Here is an 8,382-nt window from a genome sequence, read left to right as displayed (position 1 = left end):
GGATGGAGACAGGGGTGGGGGGTGGGTGCATGCTTCAGAGTCTTCTGTGGGTGAGACACAGAAAGACAAGGAAGGGAGCCTTTCAGGGAGAAGCCAGCGTCTGTGCAAGGGTCCTGGGGCAGACGGGAGCAGGTAGCAAGGAGCACAGCTAAACATAGAGCACCCAGTGTGCTGTCCTTCCCCACATAAACATGGAAGAATAAGGACTCACCCTCGGTGGGGCCCTCCACCATCAATTACTAATTAAGTCATATCCTCACTGAGGCTAAGCCTGGACAGAGTACATAAGTGGAACCTGACCTCTGGTCACAGCGAGCATCTTGGTGTGCCTGGGATGTTGCTTTCTTATGGGCAGTTTTGTGAGAGAGAGCCTGGTTAAGAGGAGCCGGGGGTCCAGAGCTGAGCCCCCGGCAGGGTGTGCCCAGCTTGAGTCTGTTTCTTTTGCAGAGCACAGGGTCTGCAGCCATCCTGCGGTTGGGGGTGGGGTGCCTTGTAACAGTGCCCTTCTGTTGCTTGGCTTCACTTCCCTCTTGATCACTTGGTAACGCCTGCACTTCTCTGGGCCTCAGTTTCCTTTCAGCAAAGTGGGAAGGAGTCTCTGTCTCTCGCCTGAGGGTTGGGTGAAAATCTTGCATTGTGTTGGTCTGTAAATATGGGGGCACTACTGGAGCTGCTGGATCGGGGTTCGTTCCCTTCAGTCTTTTACATGAACCCGACCTGGGCTTGAACTTCCCTTAATCTTCAGAGCCGTGTGTCCTCTGGTGATAATTACAAAGGTGCTGTGCTGGATAATTTTATGTCAATTTGAAGCAGGCTAGAGGCACCTGAGAGGTGGAAACCCCAACTGAGAAGATGCCTCCTTAAGATCAGACTCCAGGCAAGCCTGTAGGGCATTTTCTTAATTAGTGATTGATGGGGGAGGGCCCAGCCCATTGTGGGTGAGGCCATCCCTGGGCTGGTGGTCCTGGGTTCTACAAGAAAGCAGACTGAGCAAGCCATGGGTAGCAAGACCGTAAGCAGCTCCCTCCACGGCCTCTGCATCAGCTCCTGCCTCCAGGTTCCTGCCTTGCTTGAGCTCCTGTCCTCAGTGCTTTTGATGATGAGCTGCTCTATGGAACTGCGAGTGAAATGAACCCTTTTCTCCGTAAGTTGCCTTGGTCCTGGTGTTCATCCCTGCAATGGTGACCCTGATTGGACAGGCGCTTCACCAGCTGTGCTCCAGATGCAGGTGTCTGATCATGCTAGTCTCAGGGGCTTGAGAGAGACCCAGCCATCTCCCTACAGCCGTGTGGGGAGCTCTCCGAGCTAGGGTGTGGACTCTGTAGTTTCAGGCTCTGTGTCCACGGCGGCTCTGGCTTCCTGCTTCCCATTGCACCAGAATCCCATCTCTACAGGGGTGAGTGATAAGATCTTCCAAGCAAAGCTGTTCCCTTGAATTGGGCAGACTCAACTTAATAATAATGACACGTGGGCCCTGTATTGTGTTGTGACTCTGCTCAGCCTGGGGAGGTGACGCTCCCTCCTGTTCCCCCTACCTTCAGGAAGTAGATGCTCACTTCTCCCAGAGGAGGCGTGGGGGTAGCCTGGACACGCCTCTGCTGGAAATTCTTGTCCTCTGTTTCCCCAACCACCTCTGGCTTGTGCTCTATCCAGTGCATTTAAACTGCGCCCTGATGTAATGTGTTCACCATGCATTGTCTTCAGCCTGATGCCACAGGAGCCCAGGATCCCCAGCCTGTCCTCATGCCCATCCTGCCTCCCTCAAGGATTCCTGCGTGACTTCCCTGGCAGAGGCCAGACCTGAACGGCAGGGTTCACTGGAGGTAAGCCTGATGCCCCTGTCTGACATCTGCCCTGCACGAGGGCCCCAAATTAGAGGAAGTGGTTCTCCATCAAAGGCAGGCTGGGCCCAGCGGGGGATGTGCAGAGCCTGGGGAGTGCTACTTGACTGATTTCATCTAATTATGGCTGGTTTAATATTTATAGGGGTGGTGCCAGAGGGCTTCGAGCCCTGCAGCTAACCTCGGGTGGCCCAGGTGGGGGCACAGAGGAGAGGAAAGCCAGCTCACACCCAGAGTCCTGGTTGGCCAGGCCCACGTGGGCTGATGCTGCCACTCTGGGGAGCTCGGGAAGGGAGCATCGTTTCATACAACGCCACGCACTGGGCACTGGGTGCAAATGCTGGCACTTGTGTGGAGTCTGTGGCGCAAGACCCATCTGACCGTGCCATTCAAACTCCTACTTACTCTTGCTGTGTGATCCTGGGCAAGTGAATAGATCTCTCTTAGCCTCAGTTGCCAGCATCGGCAGAACTGTAAAGATGGTGTGTGCCATTCACGGGACAGATTGACTCTGAAGCCCCTCGGGCTTGTACTTGGAGGCTTGGTTTCCAGCTGGTGTTGCAGGCTTCAGAGGCTGGAGGTGCCTTCAGCTTACTGGAAGTAGGTTGTCTCAAACCCATGGGAATGGCAAGGTGTTCTCCAGGTCAGGCGCAGGTGAATGGCCGTCCTCATCTGAGCAGGAATGTTGAGTCTCAGGCTGCTGCCGGCTCCTCTCCATCGGAGTGCATGGCCCACTAGATCCCAGGGATGACGTTCTGTTTATGTGTCATTTGATTTCCAAATTCCCTCTCACCCCAATTAGGACAATCCCCTCCAGGGGGCACCTTGGGGTGGGGGGCCCAGAATGTCATCCCTGATGCCCCTTTGTGGGCCCCTTAGTTTCCTCATGTGCAGAATGGGGGCGGATATACTTGGGAGGACTTCAATCATGCTGCGTCTTTGCCCAGTGAGTTCGGTGGCCGCGCTCAGCACATGTAAGCTATTGCTGCAGCCAATGAGCCCTGCAATATTTTCTTTTCACTCAGAGGGGGACAAAAGCTAAAAATGATAAACACCAATAGCTTCATCATTCCGCAGCTTGGGAAATTATCTAAATTCCATTCCAGGCTCGGGTGTGCAGACAGGCGGGAGGGGACTCTTGATGGGTTGGCAATGACATTCTGCCTGGTATTGTCCCCCCACTATGCCCCTCCTTTTTCTTCTTCTTCTTCTTTTGGTCTTTAGACTGAGGGTCAGAGTGGCCCCAGGTGCCTCCAAGGCCACCAAGCCAGATGCCAATGGGCTGTGCCACCTTTAGGTTGAGTGGCAACGCCCCTCTCAGTCCCCTCTGGGCTGTGTGGGGAGCTGCCGGGTGTCCCTGGGAAGGGCATCCCTCCCTGTGAGAGCCGGCTGCCAGTTCTCAGTAACATCCCTAGGGTTTTGTGTCAAGGACAAAATAGTGTGTCCCATGGGTGAATATAGTCAACACAGCTCCAAACAGAATTTATTTCTTGTTAGAGATACCATTTTTAAAGGGTGGCATAGAGAAGCTTTAAAAATGAAATTATAGCCGGTAATATAAACCTCATAGGCACTGTATTCAAATTACACTACAGTAATATGCCAAGTTCATAAATAAACATTGCCTATTAACCCTTTACTGTGCCCCACAGGCGAGTGGCTGGGACACAGCCGCAATGGGGCAGGAATCTCCTTCTAGGTGCCCCTCGGGCTGTTCCCAACCTTTCACTTAGGTGTCAGTAATGAGGACATTCTCTGCTAGAATGAAGGGTATGACTGTCTGTGGAGTTAGCAGAAATTGGGGTACATGCCTCTGGCTGGGGGTGTACCAGGTCCCTTGCTCCAGGCATGTCCTGCCTCCTGTTACCCTGTTTAAATGAATACTACCCAACTCCAGCACACAGCCTAGGCTATATATGATGCTATATATTGCCTCCCCTCCCCATGCTTCTCCATGAGGGTGGTTTCATCTGCCTTGAGATGTTCTTGTTACAGGAGGTAATTTTACCAGGTAGAGGTCAGGACTCCACCCAGCATCCCGCAATGCACAGAACAATCTCCTCCACAAAGCCTCAGGTGACCCTAGATGTCCTCACTTCACTGCCTGTCCCTACTCTCCTGCATGGTGACTGCCAAGGCTTAGTCTCTGTCTTCAGTGTGGTCCCTGGGGCACGGAGGTCTTTAAAGGACACTCTAGTAAGTTCTGATGAAGACGGGGCCTTCCCCTTGTCCCTCTGTCCCCTGCGACCATCTCTTCACGCTTGCTTGAAGCTGCTCCTTCTCCCCAGAAGTCTGCTTGTGCCCTGGTCATAACCCCACGCCCTGGTGGCCATTCCCAGGATCCTCCTTGCTCCTCATCCTGGGGTCAAGGCAACTTCACTATTCATGCCTCAAGTCAAATGTGGCTGTCCTGCTTGAGATGCCTTTCCCTGTGCCACCTCCATCCTCTATCCTGCCCTCTAAGGGACTGGAACTTTGCCACCTTGGGGTCCTATAGGGCACAGGAGAGGGTCAGAGCCCAGGACACCACCCTTCCTTGCCTCAGTAGGCCTGGCTCCTCATCTGGGATCCAGGAGTTCCCTTGCTTGGGGCACCAGAGCTGGTGAATTTCCCCATGGGACTCTGGCAGCTCTGTAGAGCCAGAGGCAGAAGCAAGCGGCTGGCAGGGTCTGTCGCAGTTATACTTGGGGGTTCGGGTGAGACAGGACCTCCCGAGCCTCCACCTGCAGAATGCTGTCAGCATTGTGTCCTGGCCCGTGCTTGTGTCACCTGGCCATGGGAACCCCTCTCCCCCACTGAGATTTCATAGTGTGACCAGGCACTCAGCCCCACAGTCCCGGCATCCGAGTTTCACTGTGGTTTTAGGAGACCTAGCTTAGGCTATTTGTCTGAGTGGCTCTCTTCCTCAGTTCCCCTGGCATATGGCTAATTTAATAGCATTTAATTTAATTTTTAAATGATTTTTCAGAAAGGCCTGTGGCCACAGAGGCCCTGGATGTCCCAATCCTCTTGCTCTCTGTGGCTGGAGATCTATCTCGTGGCTCAAACCTGGCTGCTGGCAACACAGGCCCCTTGTAGGCCCCATGGCCTTTCATGAAAATGTTGAGTTTGCTCTCTGCCCACTGGGCATAATTACCCTTCTCCTCTCCAGAGCCGCTTTTGGCCCAGCCCAGGATAGAAAACCCTGGAAATCCAGAGTAAGTTAGACACTGAGACATAGCTGAGCCTGAGACAAAGGACTGCAGAATCCAGCACAGGTATACATACAAGGACATACAGAGTATGCACACACACACACACACACACACACACACACACACACATATACTCAAGCATGCACACTCACAACACACAGTGCAGCTCACAGATCCATACCAGTACAAATGTGTGCACACATAGCACACCAAGTGTACACATGCCTAACGCACATGACATAACTTAAATGCACACATATGCACAAGTATGCACACATCCATACCCACACAGTATACAGCACACATGTGCAATACACACATGAGCACATACATATGCAATGCACAGCTGAATGCCTGTATCTGTGCATGCACACTTGTACACAAACACGCCTTCTTCCTCACTCTTTCAGGGCATGTGGGGTCTAGCCACTAGCTCATTTTTCCTGGACAGTGGAACTGGAGCCTTGCCACATCAGTTTGTGTCTCATTTTTCCCCCCTGTGTCGCTGATTTAAGCCCCAGTTCATTGCTCGCATTCATATTTCAATTAACTAGTGAATTATACTTCTTGTCTCATATTTACCACATGCCCCCCACCCCAATAAGGACAGACACATAGCAGTGAGTCACACACCTGACTGTGTCTTCAGGAAGAAGAGATGCTGCCGGAAGGAGGAAGGAGAGGCAGTCATGCGAGGAGACTTTGGTAGGATAGAGAATGGGCTAGGAAGCCCCAGGAGCCTTGTGGGGCACACCTAGGAGAGAATGTGATGATACTGACTTCAAGGCTAAAGTTAGAGTGGACTCTGAGAGGCAGCCCGGTTCCCCCAGACCTGTCTCAGGTGTCCTCCTGCAGCAAAGCCTCTGAGCACCTCTGCAAACCTGCTAGTTCTCCAGGCCACACAGCATGGATCCCTGTCCCAGAACCCCCGAGAATGACTATAGACAAGTCCTAGTCCATGATGAATGGTTGTTATGCTCCACTCCAGGTCAGGTTCACTCACCTCCCAAGTGTGAGTCTCCCCACTCCTTACCTTCCACAGACTTAGTTCATACCAGATGAACAAGTGGAGAATGGAAGAGCCACAACATGGAGGGGGCCTGGGTCCCTGATAACTCTTGATGGAATATTGTTCTAGACACGTATCTAACCAGGAAGGTTTATGCTGGCCCTGTATTAATGGAGGTTCATTATGATCAGAACCTGGGTTCCTGGTGTGATATGCCAGCTGATGTCATCTTTCCGGGTCAGGGTACCCAGTGATTGCTTTTATGTAGCAAATACAGTAGTTGTAATGGACACAATCAGGCTTATGGAGCTTGAAATGTTTACTATTTTCTACTTTCTGTAACTACCCCCTTCCTGCCCCCAGAAGCAACTGGCAATGCCAGGAGAGCTCTCTCCTAATGCACACACTGGTCTCCATGGACAGGTCAGCCTCTGAGCTTGGGGCACACAAAGGATTTGTGAGTAGACATCGAGACAAACCGTGTCTAGTGAAGACGGCTCCTCAGCCTCTGCATGTGTCTGTGACCTGGGTCAGATACCAACCGTGATACCACAAACAGGAGTAGTGTTTCCTACAGGTGCTCAGCCAGGAAGTGGCTAAGGAATCCTCCACAGAAGGTGGACAAACAACATATCACCTGGATAAAAACCAGCCAATGCTAATCGAGTGCTATCCATGGACCAGGCACCCTGTGCATCTTCAGAGGAACCTAGGGGAGTGCTGCCAGCAACCCCATTCCACATGTGGGCCTGACCTACAGAGACAGCCAGCTTGCCTGCTTTGTCCTGTTAGTGAAAGATAGGGTTTGTATTTATTAAAAAAATGATACTAGCTATTTACTTTTTAATTTAGTATACAAAAATGTGTTTTTATGAGCATACTTCTATCGCTCTCTTGTCCTGGGTCCCTCACTCTGACTCCCCCTCCTGCCTCCCTAGTCTCCCTTCTGCTTTCACATAGCACATATAAATTAGCACATGTATCTGTATTTAGCTCCCGCTGTGCGTCTGAGAGAAACATTCGGTGTCTTCCTCTGGGTCTGGCTTATTTTTGCTTGACACGATGGCTGTAAACGACGTGGCTTCGCTCTTCTTCGTGGCTGTGTGGCTCCCCTCTGTGCAGGCCGAGCTTCATTCGTGTATTTGCTGCAGATGCTGGGCTTTGAACCGGGTGTCTTCTCTCCTGTGACGTCAGGCTCGGTTTTGCATCCTCACGTCCCGGTCAGCTCTGACAAATAGAACTGGTGTCTGGATGCTCTTTGCTTCAGCTTTCCTTCCCTCTCCCATCTCCCTGTGATCCCAAAGCCCAGAACAGTCCGCCAGTGTGTTACTTATACACCTCATGCACCGGTGGGCTCTTCGTTAACTCAGGGAGGGCCCTTCGCACAGGCCGAGGTTCAATAATTCTCTTTAAAGTTACAGAGAAATATATGCTTAATTATATTTGCATATGAAAAATAGGCTCTAATTAGTTTGATTGATTATTATTTTAACCCTAATGGCATTTTGAGTATCTGTCCCAACTAATAGCGACTGTATCAGCCATAAATCATTGGCTTTTTATGGCATGGTCTATTGAGCTGGCTTATGAAATACATTTTATTAATATCCTGCAATGTATTGAAACTGATACAAGTCAAACAACTGCTCATTTATAAAGCTGTTTAAATGTCAGTCTCACACAAGAGTAATAACACAGGAAACACGGACCTTGGAATCTTTTGGCAGACCACAGGCTCTCAAATATCAGTTCTCTTGGAAAATATATTCTGGAGATAAAAGTCCAATTATGTCATTTATTGCATTAAATAAATCTTTATTGACTAACATAAATGTTAGGTTAGTGGACGTGCCTCCCTGCAACCTTTTAATTCTCTGGGATTTATTTCTGGGGTGCAATGGGGGAAGGGAGGCTTTAGTTACTTAGGTGACCTTGAGGGTGAAAGTCCTGGGGAACCGGGGACTCAGATTTCCTTAAGAGAGGGTCCAGCCATTCTGTGCGCCAAGGTCCCCAGTCTGTGGCTTTTCCTCTGAGGCTTCAGGGCCCTTCCAGGGGCCACTTTCTCTTCTCTCGCAAGCACCAGGGGTGCAGGTTGGGGAGCACTGTGGTGACTGGGCAAGTGAGATCATTGCTTCTGTAGAGCCGACACACTAGTGGGAGACAGTGGACCAAAGATGGTGGAGCAGGCCACTGTGGGAGGGAGGCACGGGTAACGAGGAGAAGGTGAGAGGGAGAAAGACAGAGAAGGTGCCTGGGCATTGCTTCTGAGCAGAGAATGCTGGGATAGAGTCAGGAAGGGATTTCAGGCTTCTCCTGTAGGCCTGGCCTCAGGAGAGGC

At 51.2% G+C, this 8,382-nt stretch overlaps 1 long non-coding RNA gene across 2 annotated transcripts; it reads left to right on the top strand.

Annotated features, from left to right (window-relative positions):
• Positions 1–1,008: 1,008 nt before the first annotated feature.
• LOC110342602 lies at positions 1,009–7,830 on the top strand. 2 transcript variants are annotated; one of them, XR_002384728.2, is made up of 3 exons: positions 1,009–1,144; positions 1,705–1,823; positions 6,468–7,830. It is a non-coding gene; the product is annotated as an uncharacterized LOC110342602 (long non-coding RNA). The 2 variants fall into 2 exon arrangements; XR_002384727.2 differs by having other exon boundaries at positions 6,408–7,830.
• Positions 7,831–8,382: the final 552 nt, after the last annotated feature.

The sequence above is a fragment of the Mesocricetus auratus genome, unplaced genomic scaffold, assembly GCF_017639785.1.
Source record: "Mesocricetus auratus isolate SY011 unplaced genomic scaffold, BCM_Maur_2.0 Super-Scaffold_100025, whole genome shotgun sequence".
In the NCBI taxonomy this organism is placed as follows: Eukaryota; Metazoa; Chordata; class Mammalia; order Rodentia; family Cricetidae; genus Mesocricetus; species Mesocricetus auratus.
Note: the sequence above shows the minus strand (reverse complement) of the source record. Positions and strands in the feature narration are given on the sequence as shown.